The following is a 15,300-nucleotide window of genomic DNA, read 5'->3' as shown; positions in this document are numbered from 1 at the left end:
TGGCACCGGAAAGCAGGGGGAGAGAGAGAGAGAGGGAGGCACCCCGTGGGAGAGACCGACAGACGGACGGACAGTATATTGGCGTCGGTGAGGGGCGAGAGACAATGGTGTCCAGTGAGATGAAGACAGTTTCACCCGGTGGGAGAGAGAGAGACATTTGTACCCGGTGGGAGAACACAAGAAAGGGGAGTTAGTGTAGGCCATTCGGCCCCTCGAGCTTGTGCACCATTGCAATAAGTTCTGATACAAAACAAAAATAAAAATAGCTGGAAAAACTCAGCAGGCCTGACAGCATCTGCGGAGAGGAGCACAGATAACGTTTCGCGTCCGTATGACACTTCAACAGAACTAAATAAAAATAGAAGAGAGGTGAAATATAAGCTGGTTTAAGGGGGGGGGGGGGGAGACAGGTAGAGCTGGATAGAGGGCCAGTGATAGGTGGAGATTGCCTAAAGATGTCACAGATAAAAGGACAAAGAGGTGTTGAAGGTGGTGATATTATCTAAAGAATGTCCGTAGGCTTGTAATGAATATTGGTGGACAGTCTATCATCAGAAATTGAGGCGGAGAGGTCATTTCTTTCAAGTGAAGCAGCATTTCACTTGCACTTCCCTCAATTTGGTCTACTGCATTCGCTGCTCCCAATGCGGTTTCCTCTACATTGGAGAGACCAAACGCAGACTGGGTGACCGCTTTGCCGAACACCTTCGGTCTGTCCGCAAGCATGACCCAGACCTCCCTGTCGCTTGCCGTTTCAACACACCACCCTGCTCTCTTGCCCACATGTCCGTCATAGGCCTGCTGCATTGTTCCAGTGAAGCTCAACGCAAACTGGAGGAACAGCACCTCATCTTCCGACTGGGCACTTTACAGCCTTCCGGACTGAATATTGAGTCCAACAACTTTAGACCATGAACTCTCTCCTCCATCCCCACCCCCTTTCCGATCCCCCTTTTTTCCAATAATTTATATAGATTTTTCTTTTCCCACCTATTTCCATTATTTTTAAATGTATTTCCATCTATTGTTTTATCTCTACCTTTTAGCCTATTTCGATCCCTTCCCCCCACCCCACCCCCACTAGGGCTATCTGTACCTTGCTCGTCCTGCTTTCTACCCTTAATGTCACCTATTAGCACATTTCTTAGCTAATATCACCACCGTCAACAGCTCTTTGTCCTTTTGTCTATGACATCTTTTGGCAATCTCCACCTATCACTGGCCCTCTATCCAGCTCTACCTGTCCCACCCCCTCTTAAACCAGTTTATATTTCACCTCTCTTCTATTTTTCCTTAGTCCTGTTGAAGAGTCATACGGACTCGAAACGTTAACTGTATCCCTCTCCGCAGATGCTGTCAGTTCTGCTGAGTTTTCCCAGGTATTTTTATTTTTGTTTTTGTTTTGGATTTCCAGCATCCGCAGTTTTTTTGCTTTTATCAGTAAGATCTGATCTTGGCCTCAGCTCCACTTTCCTGCCTGTTACCCATAAACCATTGACTTTCCTATAGTTCAAAAATCTGCCTATTTCAGTTTTGAATCTATTCAGTGATTCAACATCCACAGTTCTCTAGAGAATACGAAAGATTAACAAAATACCTCCTCATTGCTATCATAAATGGGTGACCCCACCCCACTTATTCTAAAACTATGCCCCCCCAGTTCTCGATTCCTCCATGAGGGGGAACATCTCAGCATCCACGCTGTCAAATTCCCTCAGAGTCTTATATGTTTCAATTAGATTCTTCTAAAATTCTTCATTCTTCTAAACTCCAAGGAGTATAGGCCCAACCTGCTCAACCTTTCTTCATAAGCCAGCCTCTTCAACCCAGGAATACATCTCGTGAACCTTCTCTAAACTGCTTCCGATGCATGTATATCCCTCTATAAATAAGGACACCAAAAATGTATGTCGTATTCTAGGTATTGTCTCACCAACGCCCTGTACAGTTGTAGCAAGACATCCCTACTTTTATATTCCATCCCTCTTGCAATAAAGGTCAACATTCCATTTGCCTTCCTAAATTACTCACTGTATTTCTAAACTAACTTTTTGTGTTTCATGTATAAGGACACCAGATTTCTCTGTATCACAACATTCTATAGTATCTCCTAATTTAAAAAATTTTTGTTTTTCAATTTTTCCTACCAAAATGGATAACTTCATATTTTCCTACATTGGTGTCATCTTTACTCACATAGCGTACAATCAACTGCAACAGAACATAGATAGGGCAGACAAGTAGCAAATAGAATTTAACACAGAGAAATGTGAGGCAATGTCTTTCATTAGAAGTGACAGGGGAAGTAATACAGACTAAATTGCACAGGGACAGAGGAACTTTGGAAATCCCCATGTGCACAGATTTTTGAAGCTGGCAGAACATATTGAGAGTGCAGTTAGCAAAGCATATGGGATCTTGGGCTTCATAAATAGAGGTAGTGAGTACAAAAACATGGAAGGTAATGCTGAACCTATATAAAGCTTTGGCTTGGCCACAGCTGAAGTATTTTAATATTGCTGAAAAGAGAGACATGGTGCTGAAGCTTTTTATTTCACAGTATTCAGGACAAATGCAAGAATGCCAAATTTTAAACAATCACAACAATTTATACTACAGGAGAATAGGGTGCTGATTATTGGCAAGTTGACTCTGATTGGCCAAGGTGTTGCCATGGAGAAAGCAATGGGGAACTATGGGCTCCCCAAGCTCCCAGATAATTCAAAAAAGGCGCAAAGCTTCAACACAATTCTTTTTTTGCCGGGAACGTATCCCTATGTATGAATGTCTGTCATTTCTATCAAGCATAAAGGAGCCACGCTACAAACTCGGCTAATTATCTTAAATTAGTTGTTAGTGTAGCTATTGGTGCACTCAGGATTGTTAAGCAAGTGCTGCCCAATTGTGGAATCATATCTAACAGTAGTCATTTTGTTTTGGGCTTTGCAAGCTCGGCATGGTTGAATACGGTCTATACTCTGCTTATTACGAGGAACTGAAGGAACATGCTGTTTGATTCGATCAGCCAAATGCTGGAACGTACGGCCTACATACCTGGAATCACAATGTGTAGGTTGGCTAAGTTTAAGGTTCATGAGCTCCTCAAAGGCAAACCTCAGAAATGTGGCATATCCACCACTGAATGGGAGAAAAATGCATAAGAAAGAACTACTTGTGGATCAGTCTCGTGTAGTGGTATATTTCATTTGAACAGCAAAGAATACAGGAAGCAATTAAGGACAAAAGGCAAGCTAGAAAAACTTGGCAACCCCGCTTGCCTACATTGTAGAAAGATATACAGATCTGAAATCAGGCTTCTTGCAGCCACTTTAAAATGCACAACATGATTCTACATATGCAAAAAATGTCATCTTCGATAACAAAGGAAGCCGTGACAACGATGATTTTCTAAATGTCCATCTACAATTCCTTGGTATAATGGATTTGAGTATTTTCTGAACAACGGATGTAGGCTAACTGGCCTATAGTTTCCTGCTTTCTGTCTCCCCCCTTTCTTGAATATGGGCATTACATTTGCAGTTTTCCAATTTGCTGGGACCTTTCCAGAATCTAGGGAATTTTAAAGAAAAAAGAAAGACTTGACCACCAGACACCTCCAAAGCACTTACAACCAATGAAGATAGTTTTGAAGTGTGATCACTCTTGTCATATAGGAAATAAAGCAGCCAATTTACGCACAGCAAACTCACATAAACAGCAATGTGATAATGACAAAATAACCTCTTTTTATAATGTTGATCAAGGAAAACTTTTGGAAGATTATAACCAATGCATTCATTTTCTCTGCAGCCATTTCTTTAAAGACCCTAGGATTCTGGCCATCAGGTCCAGGGGCCTCATCAGCCTTTAGTCCCATTAGCTTGTCTAGTACTTTTTCCTCTCGAGACAGTGTTTGTTTTAAGTTCCTCCCTCCCTTTTGCCCCAGATTTTCAATTATTAATGCAATGCTTTTTGTGCCTTCTACAATGAATACCGATACAAAATATTTTTTGCCGTAGGCGCTGTTTTAAATGCAGAATCATGAAGACATTTATGTGAGGAAGAACAGCGAGAGAGAGAGTTTTTTAGAGCTTAAAAATGACTTTGAAAATTGAAGTCTGAAAATGAGGAGGTAGCTGTGCCCAGAAGATAGCAATGTCCTCAGGAGCCAGAAGCCATGGCAATGGCCGATGCCAATCAGCCCCAGCTTCTTTGATAAAAGCAAAAAACTGCGGATGTTGGAAATCCAAAACAAAAACAAAAATAAAAATACCTGGAAAAACTCAGCAGGTCTGCCAGCATCTGCAGAGGGGAATACAGTTAACGTTTTGAGTCCTTATGACTCTTCATCAGAACTAAGGAAATAGAGAAGAGTGGTGAAATATAAGCTGGTTTGAGGGTGGGGGGGACTTCCAATTTCAGAATTTTACAGAATACATGTAACTCTGAATCTTAAATGCTGATGGAAACTCAGGTATGTTTTGCCTCCCTCAGATGGAGCATCCTCCAGACTACTAAATGGCCCAGAAGCCCCTCCATTAATGTCAGACAATGATGTCCAGCCAGATGCACCCGCATCACATCCTCTCTCTGTACCTTGCACCGCCTCAGATTCAGGCACCTCAGTGGGTTGAGTGCTCCGTGACAGATGGTAGGGCACACTGGGGAAGGCTCGCCACACTCACTTGAGGAACTTGTCGGAGGCAGAGAGCCCCCAAGGCTCAGACAGTTGAAGGATTGCTGGAGACCAGGACGATGCTGAGTCCCAGGTAGATGATGAGTCTCTGGAGTCGTCTATTAGGTGACAAATGTTGGATGTCCAGTGGGATACGCATGAAGATCTGGCAGAGATCCCTGAGGGTCTGCGTGCCATGCTCTCTTTACTGGAGGAATCCACACAGATTATGAGCACTGCGTTATCCCTCAGCTCTGAACACACAGCATCCTCCATAGAGAGTGGTGACTGTCATGGAGCAGCTGCTCCAGGATCTCGATCAGGGGTTTCTGGGGTTCCGTTCAGACCTGTTAGCCCACACACTGGCATTGACTTCAGCAGGTCACTGGCAATGTGAGAGATGGATGAGGCATCTAGTGACTCTGCCAGCTGCCCGTTCATCTATGGTGGGCAGGGAGGTTCAATCAAAACTCATGTTGGTGGATGACCTGCGGCTTCATGCATCTGGGGGCTCCTCTCAGATCACTCCTGATGATGGCAGCAGCTCCTCCGCCCCCCTGTCAGTGATCATTGCACCTGAGGAGCCCACAATAACTGAAGAGTGCTCAGCCATCACACAAGACTCTCCCGTCCAGTCAGGGCCTACACAGACCCCGGCAACCAGAGGACATCCACCAAAGTCAGCAAGGCCAAAGGGGCATCAGAGTCGGCAGCCTGCCTCCAATGCAGATGCTGGCAAGGGGGAAACACTTAGAAGTAGCATGTTTCGAGTTCCAAGCGGAAATTTAAATCACAATAACCACAGAAGGGCTTTTACAGGTGTTTTCTTTCTCATTGTCACTTGTGTAATGTATATAGCTGTCACACATGACTATTAAAATTTGACAGCATTTGAAATATCCGCATTGTGCTTCATGTGATAGTGAGAGAGGAGGCCTGCAAATCAGTGTAAGACATTGATTGTGCTGGATAGTATATTTCAGAGGCACAGGAGAAGATGGTGCCAGGAGTGCCTCATGAGCCCTGAGCAGTGAACAGATTGTCTGCTTGCAAAGCTTTGGAGTCCTGACTTTGGAGGCCAACTGGAAAGGCCTTTGAATCAAGGCCTCCCTGGTCTCCCTGGCTCCCAGAAATGGCCTCATTGCTGGATCATCTTCATGACCCTGTGGCTGAGCAGGTTCTTCCTCAGAGTTAGTGCTAGATTCTTCCTCAACGACTTCTGGGAGAATGTTGCTTTCTTCATCCTCCACCTCTCCCCTTGAGAGAGCCAGATTGTGAAGAGCACAGCACATAACCACTATAAGGGAGATGTGTTCCGGAGGCTATTGTAGAGATCCTCCTGGGCGGTCCAGATAGCGAAACCTCATTTTTAGGAGGCCTATTGTCTTCTCAATGATGGCCCTAGTGGAGGCATGGCTCTGGTTGTACCTCTCCTCCGCGGACATTCTTAGATGCCTGATCATTAGCAACCTTTTGAGAGGATATCCTTTGTCCCCCTGCAGCCAGTATCCAAGTAGGCAGGGTCTATGAACAACCTTAGCACCTGGGAGTGACTTAGAATATATGAATCATGGCAGCTCCCAGGATATCTGGCACAAACCTGCAGGATCTGCTGTTGGTGGTTGCACACTAGCTAAACATTCAGACAGAGGAACCCCTTTTGATTTTCAAAGGCCGCCAGCTCTCCCACAGGTGCCTTGATGGGCACATGTGTAATCAATGGAATCCTTGGGAAGCCTGCAATAGTTGCAAATCCTCTGGATCGCTCTGCCTGGCTGCCTTGTCTGTCATGAACTGCATAAGTGTATTGATCCTTCTGAACAGTTCATCTGTCATGAGATTTATGCAGCTGTGCGCTGCGGATTGTGACACTCCGCAAAGATCTCCCACAGACCCCTGGAATGAACCTGAGGCATAAAGGTTAAGGACAACTGTTACCCTCAGTGCCACAGGCATTGGGTGTCCACCTACAGGTTGAAGCTATTGCAGGGCCTATCATGTCCCATATTGAAGTCACTGTCTCTCTTGAGAGGCAGAGCCTTCTTTGGCACTGGACCTCAGTCATGCCAAGGTAGCTGGACCTTATCCTGTAGACTCTTCTGGTGGGGTATTGGACCCTTCTGCCTTGCAACGCTTGCTGGCCCTCAACCCCATCAGGTTTTTTTAAATTCATTTGACGAATGTGGGGATCACTGGCAGGCCAGCATTGTTGCCTATCCCTAATTGCCCTGCTAGGTCATCTCAGAGGGCAATTAAGTGACAACCACATTGTTATGGATCTATAGTCACAAATAGGCCAGACCAGTTAAGGATGGCAGATTTCTTTTCCTAAAGGATGTTCTTATTTTAAACATCAAACATCATGGACTATTAAAACATTGGATTAAAACAATACTTCAAATGCTTGAAAACAAAAACCCTATTGAATTTAAATTCTACCAGCTGCTGTGGTGGGATTTGAACCCAGGTCCCCAGAGCATTAGCCTGGTCCTCTGGATTATTAGTCAAGTGATATTACCACTGTGCCACCATAAAGGAGGTTAGTGAAGCAGATGGGTTTTTACAACAATTGATGATAGTTTCATGGTCACCATTACTGAAACTAGCTTTATGTTCCAGAATTTAAACTTAAGCAGCTGCAATAGTGGGATTTGAACCCATGTCCCGCCAGAGTATTAACCTGGGCTTCAGGAATAGTATGTTAGTGATATTACCACTATACCACCAACTCCCCCTAAATTGCTGCATTAGAAGATTAAGTGGTGCTCTAATTGAGGTGCTTAAGACAATTAAAGGAGTAAATAGGTTGAAATAGAGAGAAACTCTCCCCTGGACCAGAGAGGGTGTGAGTTCAGAAAAAGGGGGTATAAACTGAATATTGGAGCTAAGCCATTTTTGGGTGATGTTAAGCTCTTTTTCACACAAAAGGCAGTGAAATCTGTAACTCTGCCCAAAAAACTGTTGAGGATGGGTCATGTCAATTGATAAATACAAAATTGAGATTGATCAATTTTTGTTGGTATTAAGGGTTATGGAAGCAAGACAGGTAAATGGAGTTAATAGATCAGCCATGATCTAATTGAATGGCAGAGCAGGTTCAAAGGAGCTGAATGGTTTCTTCACATCCCCATGTTTTGAAGCCATTATTTTGGTAGCCTTAACACAGATGGATTGGCTGGAACAGGAGGGATTGGAGCTGTCATTGTCAGCTGGTTTTGAAGTGAGGTTTGATTCATTCAATGTGACACCAGCATTCATCGGCAACCGTAGTGCAATCTCCAATCCTAGCTATTTTCTTTTAATAACATCCGTTACATATTCTGGCGAAGAAAGACGTGCTAAGATTGCGGAAATTGTAATGTACTATATTTCATTAATGTCATAAATTATTTTAATTTGAGGAAATATATCACCTTCGCAGGCCTGGAGTTAGGTGTTGTTTACAGGGGATCTGTGACGTTCGTGGCATGAGGTGTGTTAAAAAGGTAAAAGCCTCTTAATACTTGCTGTTAAGTTTTTGCTTATCTCGACAGTTTTAGAGATGCTTGTTGACAAAACATGTCCCAATCCAGTCTCCAGGTACCTTTAGCTCTTACACACAGGTGAGCAGACCTATTTTATTTTGTGAAAAGATAAATTCGGAATAAGCAATATATTTGGTAGATGCGGGTATCTTGTGTAAATGGATATATTACTCACATAAATACAGAGCATAAAATGCTGGAAAGAAAGTATATCTGTCAGCATCTAAAAAGAGACAAGGCAAGGCTAATGTTGGGGAGTGTGGATCCTTCATCAGGGATACATTGCATATCCAAGTGGTTGTTCAAGTACACATGTACATTGCTGGTAAGGGTGCATTGTGTATACAGGTACATATGTTTCATGTACAGCCCTATATAAGCAAACTTTTACTCTTTATTTGTAGGTATGTTATCTACATTTAAAACAACAATTTGTATTTATATGGCACCTTTTTAACATAATAAGATATTCAAGGCACTTCACAAAGGCATTATGAAACAAGATTTGAGACTGAGGCAAATAAGGCGACATCAGGGCAGGTGACCAAAAACTGAACCAAATAGATAGGTTTTAAGAAGTGTGTTAAAGGATGATAGAGAGATTTAGGGAGGGAATTCCAGAGCTTAGACCTTGACAGCTGAAAGGGGGGCAATTAAAATCTGGAATGATCAAAAGGCCAGAATTGGAGGAGTGTAGAGATCTTGGCGGATTGTGGGGCTGAAGGAGATTACAGACATATGGAAGGGTGAGGCCTGGAGGGATTTGAAAGGGTGAATATTTTAAAATTGAGGCTTGGCTTAACCAGTGTAAATCAGTGAACGCAGGGGTGATGGGTGAACAGTACTTGATGCAAGTTAAGACATGGGCAGCAGAGTTAATGACCTCAAGTTTATGGAGGGTAAAATGTTGGAGGCCAACCAGGGATGTGTTCAAATAGTCAAGCCTACCAGTAACAAAGGCACGGTAGAGGGACAGACATACATTGCATGTGTAGGCGTGTATATACAACATGGGTGGTGTACGTATTCTGGTATACTGCGAATAGAGGTACTTCCTATATGTGTCACAACCAAAATATGTCTGTAAAGAAGTAGGCAAATTACTTATTGCAGAAGAATATATTGTATGTACGTTACAACATACTGACAGCACAAAAGCAGGCCATCTGGTCCATGCTGGTTTTTATGCTCCATATGAGCTTCTTCCTACCCCTCTTCATCTCACCCCATCAGCATATTTTTTTCTATTCCCTTCCCTCATATTTACCTAGCTTTCCCTTAAATGCATCTATACTGCACTTTGCCTCAACTGCTTCATATGGTAGTGAGTTCCACCAACTTACCACTGTCTGAGTAAAAAGGTTGGATCTCCATTGGATTTATCAGCGGCTATCTTATATTTATGCTCCCTAGTTCCAGGTCTTCTTCACAAGTCCAGCTCTACCCTATCAAATAAGAGCAAAATACTGCGGATGCTGGAAATCCGAAACAAAAACAAAAATTGCTGGAAAAATTCAGCAGGTCTGACAGCATCTGTGGAGAGAAAGACAGAGTTAACATTTCGGGTCTGTATGACTCTTCTTCAGAACTAAAGAGAAGTAAAAATGTGGTGAAATATATACTGTTTAAGGGGGGTGGGACAGGTGAAGCTGGAGGTAAAGGAGAGATTGCGAAAGATGTCATAAACAAAAGGTCGAAGGGGTGTTGATGGTGGTGATACTGGCTAAAGGAGGTGCTAATGGTGACATTAAGAGTAGAAAGCAGGATGAGCAAGTGACAGATGGTCCTAGTGGGGGTGGGGGGAGGGGACGGTGTAGGAGAAAAGATTGAAATAGGCTAAAAGGTGGGGATAAAACAATGAATGGGAATAAATTTTAAAAATGATAATAATAGAAATTGGTTGTTTAAAAAAAACATTTTTTTAAATAAATATTTGAAAAAAGGGGATCAAAAAGGGGTGAGGATGGAGGAAAGAGTTCATGATTTGAAGTTGTTGAACTCAATGTTAAGTCCGGAAGGCTGTAAAGGGCCTAATCAGAAGATGAGGGTGCTGTTCCTCCAGTTTGTGTTGAGCTTCACTGGAACATTACAGCAGGCCAAGGACGGACATGTGGGCATGAGAGCAGGGTGGTGTGTTGAAGTGGCAAGCGACAGGAAGGTCTGCTTGCGGACAGACCGAAGGTGTTCTGCAAAGCAGCCACCCAGTCTGCATTTGGTCTCTCCCATGTAGCGGAGACTGTATTAGGAGCAGCGAATGCAGTAGACCAAATTGAGGGAAGTGCAAGTGAAGCACTGCTTCACTTGAAAGGAGTATTTGAGCCCTTGGTCGTTGAGGAGAGGGGGGAAGTAAAAGGGCAGATATTGCACCCGCTGCGATTGCATGGGTAGGTGCTGTGGGAGGGGGTTGAGGTGTTGGGGGTGATGGAGGGGCGGACCAGGGTGTCTCGGAGGGAACGGTCCCTACAGAATGCCGACAGAGGTGGGTGAAGGGAAGATGTATTTGGCGGTGGCATTATGCTGGAGATGGCAGAAATACCCTATCAAATCCTTTTGTCACCTTAAAGACTTTTATCAGCTCCCCCTCAGCCTTCTCTTTTCTAGACAAAAGAGCCCCACCCTGTTCAATTTTTCCTCATAGGTATATGCTCTCAGTTCTGGTATAATTCTAGTAAATCCTTTTTTCACCTCTCACAGCCTGTTTGCTGTACAATACTTTGTAATGATCCAACACAGTTTTATGTTTACTCTACTCAGATGCCTGTCTCCTGGTTCTCCCTAACATATATAATTCAAATAGTCTATCCATCACACTTAAGTGTCTTTATAGCTAACAGTTGACAATGTGTGCTTTGATCAGATCGGAGAGGAATTTTCTGGAGTAATTTTCCCCTTATTTTGCACTGGGATTTTATCTGTTTATTTTTCCTCTCCCAGGAGATTACAAAGCTGTGAGGTAGGAAGTGCCTAGGCACAGTGCCCTGGTGGGACAGGCTCCATGCAACAATTGGTCTTTTCCTGCCTGTCAATTTTGTATTTTTGTACATGCACAGAGGCTAGTCCTTTCATTATTTTAATCAGATCTCCAGAGATTCTATGCTTTTCTAAAGAAACAAGCCTCAATTCTCTTAGCTTATTATGGTGACTAAGGACCTTTAGAGATGGGTATTAATCTAGTGACCTCCCTTTGAACCTATTCCAGAGCTTCTATATTACCCACTTTGCAAGAGTGTCCAAAACTGGACAAATATCGTCAACAACAAAATCAGAAAATGCTGGAAAAACTCAGCAGGTATAACAGCATCTGTGGAGAAAGAAACAGAGTTAACATTTTGAGTCCATATGACCCTTCTTAAGATCAGTTATCAGACCATGTAATTGAGTCCAGTCTTTCTCAGATCCGGACTATAGGAACAGGTAGAGGCTATTCAGTCCCTTGAGCCTGTTCTACCATAAAATTAGATCGTAGCTGATTTGTACCTTACTCAATCAGCCGGCCTTGGTTTCATAACTCCTTTGCAACAAAAATCTCAATTTTGAAATTCTTAATTGATCCCTATACTCAACAGCTTTTTGGGGGAAGGAGTTCCAGATTTCCTCTTTTCTTTTATGTCCTGTATGCTTAGAGTGAATAAGTTACCAGATCTGGATGGTTTGCATTCCAGGTTGATAAAGGAAGTGGGAATGGAGATAGTGGAAGGGCTTACTATAATCTTCCAATCCTCCATAGATACAGGACAGGGAGATGCCAGAAGATTGGAGAGTGACAAATGCGATACCCTTATGCAAGAAAGTGTAAGGGCATTCCTTGTACAGTAACTACAGGCCAATCAGTCTAATGCTGATGGATGATTAAGATGTAGAAACAATAATCATTAAAATATCAGCAGGCACTTGAAGAGAATTGAGTTAATTAAGGAGAGCCAGCACAGATTTGTAAAAGGCAGATCATGCTTGACCAATCTAATTGAATTTTTTGATTAAGTAACAGAGAAGGTTGATGAAAGAAAAGCAATGGATGTTGTCCAAATTGATTTTAAGAAAGCTTTAAACAAACTACCATAGCTAGTTAACAAAATTGAAGCTTATGGAATAGGAGGATTAGTGTCAGCTTGGATAAAAAAAATTGGTTTAAGGATAGAAATCTGAGTCATGGTAAATAAGTAAATTTTTCAGACTGGAAGGTGGTGGAAGGTGGTGTTCCGCAAAAGTCAGTGCTTGGACACTGCTTTTGCTGATACGTGTAAATGATTTGGATATTGGAATACAGAGTAATATTTCAGAATTTGCCGAGGATTCCAAATTTGGAGTCCATGTCCAAATGCAGCAAGACCTGGACAATATCGAGGCTTGGGCTGACAAGTGGCAAGTAACATTCGTGGCACACAAGTGCCAGGCAATGATCATCTCCAACAAGAAAGAATCTAAATATTGCCCCTTGATGTTCAATGGTATTACTAACATTGAAAACCTCACTATCAATATCTGGGGGCTATCATTGATCAGAAACTGAACTGGACTAGCCACATAAATATTGTGGCTACAAGAGCAGGTCAGATGCTAGGAATCCTGCTGCGTGTAGCTCACCTCCTGACACACCAAAGGCTGTCCACCATCTACAAGACGCAAGTCAGTAGTGTGATGGAATTCTCTCCACTTGCCTGGATGAATGCAGCTCCAACAACACTCAAGAAGCTTGACACCATCCAGGACAAAGCAGCCTGCTTGATTGGCACCCCTTCCACAAACATTCACTCCCTCCACCACTGACAAACAGTGGCAGTAGTGTGTACATCTGCAGAAATTCACCAAGGTTCCTTAGGCAGTACCTTCCGCTACCATCTAGAAGGACAAGGGCAGCTGATACATGGGAAAACCACCACCCGCAAGTTAACCTCCAAGCCACTTACCATCCTGACTTGGAAATTTATCATCGTTCCTTCACTATGTCTGGGTCAAAATCCTCAAACTCCCTCCCTAACAGCACTGTGGGTGTTCCTACACCACAGGGACTGCAGCAGTTCAAGAAGGCAGCTCATCACCAGCATCTCAAAGGCAATTAGGGATGGGCAATAAATGTTGGCTTAGCCTGTGAAGCCCACATCCCATAAATGCAAAAAAAAAGATGTGGCTGACAGTGAGTATGATACCAATTGACTGCGACAGGTCAAAGATAGGCTCGCAGAATGGGTAGATGGAACTTAATACAGAACAGTGTGAGGTGCTGCATTTTGGCAAAAGAAATAGGGAGAGACAATAAAAACTAAGTGGCACAGTTCTGACCCAGTACTGGGACAAAGGGACCTGGGGTTCCATGTATGCAAAGCATAAGGATCTTGGGGAGATGGTGGTGTAGCGGTAACGTCACTGGGTTAGAAATCTAGAGACCCAGGCTAATGCTGTGGGGATATGGGTTCAAATCTGTAGTAATCTGATATGTGATACACCTTTAAGACAAGTGTTGTAATGTAACATCACATGATCTTGATACCCGCTAGCACAGTAGTGCGGGCTACCACTGTGAGAGAGTCTTGAGTTAGACACTGAAGAGTGAAGCCAGAGTTTTGAGTTGTGAGCACACAAATGTAGCTGCTGAGTTTAGTTTGTAAATAAACAACATGCGTTTATTCTAACAACGATCTCCTATGTTCTCTGAATCTCTGTACTGACTCGGTCACCCCGAATAAAGCATGCAACCCGGATCCTTTAACCCCAACAAACCAAAAGGCACTAGATCCAACAAAATCCCACCATGGTAGCTGGTGGAATTTAAACTCAATTAATATATCTGGAATTATAAAACCAGTCTCAGTAATGGTGACCATGAAACTGTCATCAATTGTAAAAACCCATCTGGTTCACTAATGTCCTTTAGGGAAGGAAATCTGCTGCCTTCACCTGGTCTGGCCTTCAAGTGTCTCCAGAGCCACAGCAATCTAGTTGACTCTTAACTGGCCTTTGCAATTACCTGGCAAGCCATTCAGTTCAAGGGCAACAGGAATGGGCAACAAATGCTGGCCTTGCCAGCGACGCCCACATCCCATGAAAGAATAAAGAAAAAAATAACTTGCCTTTTCTGTATTCTTATTTATGCTGAACCTGTATAAAGCTCTTTTTAGGCCAACGAGGGTATTGTGTGCAGTTCCGGTCACCACACTTTAGGAAGGATGTGAGGGTCCTTGAGAGAGTGCAGGGGAGGTTTATGGTTCCAGAGATGGGGGATTTTAGCTACAAGGTTGGGTTGGAGAATTTGGGGTTGTTCTCCTTGGAGCAAAGATAATTGAAGAGAGATTTGATAGAGGTTCACCAGATTATGGCATGTTTACTTATGGTAGACAGAGAAAAACTCTTTCAATTAGCTGATGGTACAAGGACTAGGGACACAGGTTTAAGGTTTTGGGCAAGAGCTACAAGAAGATGTGCAGAAGAACTTTCTTTACACAGAGTGGTAACGACCTGGAACTCACTGCCTATAGGGGTAGTGGAAGCGAAGACAATGAATGATTTCAAAAGGAAATTGGATGGGCACTTGAGCAAAATAAACCTATAGGGCAGGTGAATGGGACTGGCTGAGTGGGTCCATACAGAGGTGGCATGAACTCGATGAGCTAATGGTCTCTTCTTAGCCATGATGACTACATATTCTAAGAAGCGTTTCCTGACATCACCCCTGAATGGCCTAGCTCTAATTTTAAGGTTATGCTCTCTTGTGCTGGACTCTCCTCACCAGAGTTCTATGATGACAGGTTGAGTAGAATGGGACTATACTCTCTGGAGTTCAGAAGAATGAGCGGAGATCTGATTGAAACATTTAAAATTCTGAGGGGGCTCAACAGGTAGACACTGACAGGTTAAGTTTCCACTGTTTGGAAAGTCTATAATAGGGACCAGAGCCCCTCAATAAAGAATCGATTAAGACTGTGATGAGGAGGAATTTCTTCACTCAGAGTGCTGTGAATCTTTGTAATTCTCTGCAACAACAAAAATAACATATAGAAATTTTAATGTAATAATATGCCCCAAGGCTCTGCATAGGAACACTATAAAATAAAATATGACATCAAGCCACATACAGAACTATTAGGTCAGATGACCAAATGCTTG

At 43.1% G+C, this 15,300-nt stretch overlaps 1 protein-coding gene across 1 annotated transcript in view; it reads left to right on the top strand.

Annotated features, from left to right (window-relative positions):
• Window positions 1-4,465: 4,465 nt before the first annotated feature.
• The window catches only part of LOC144684244 (inositol 1,4,5-triphosphate receptor associated 2-like), a 65,535-nt gene continuing 54,700 nt past the window's right edge, over window positions 4,466-15,300 (top strand). Inside the window, exons 1-2 of the mRNA XM_078547883.1 lie at window positions 4,466-4,769; window positions 8,097-8,160. The gene's annotated coding sequence lies outside the window, so the exon portion shown is untranslated. The remainder of the gene's footprint in view (window positions 4,770-8,096; window positions 8,161-15,300) is intronic.

This window comes from Cetorhinus maximus, chromosome 9 (assembly GCF_964194155.1).
Source record: "Cetorhinus maximus chromosome 9, sCetMax3.hap1.1, whole genome shotgun sequence".
NCBI lineage: Eukaryota > Metazoa > Chordata > Chondrichthyes > Lamniformes > Cetorhinidae > Cetorhinus > Cetorhinus maximus.
The sequence above is the reverse complement of the archived record's forward strand: the minus strand, read 5'-3'. Positions and strand labels throughout refer to the sequence as shown.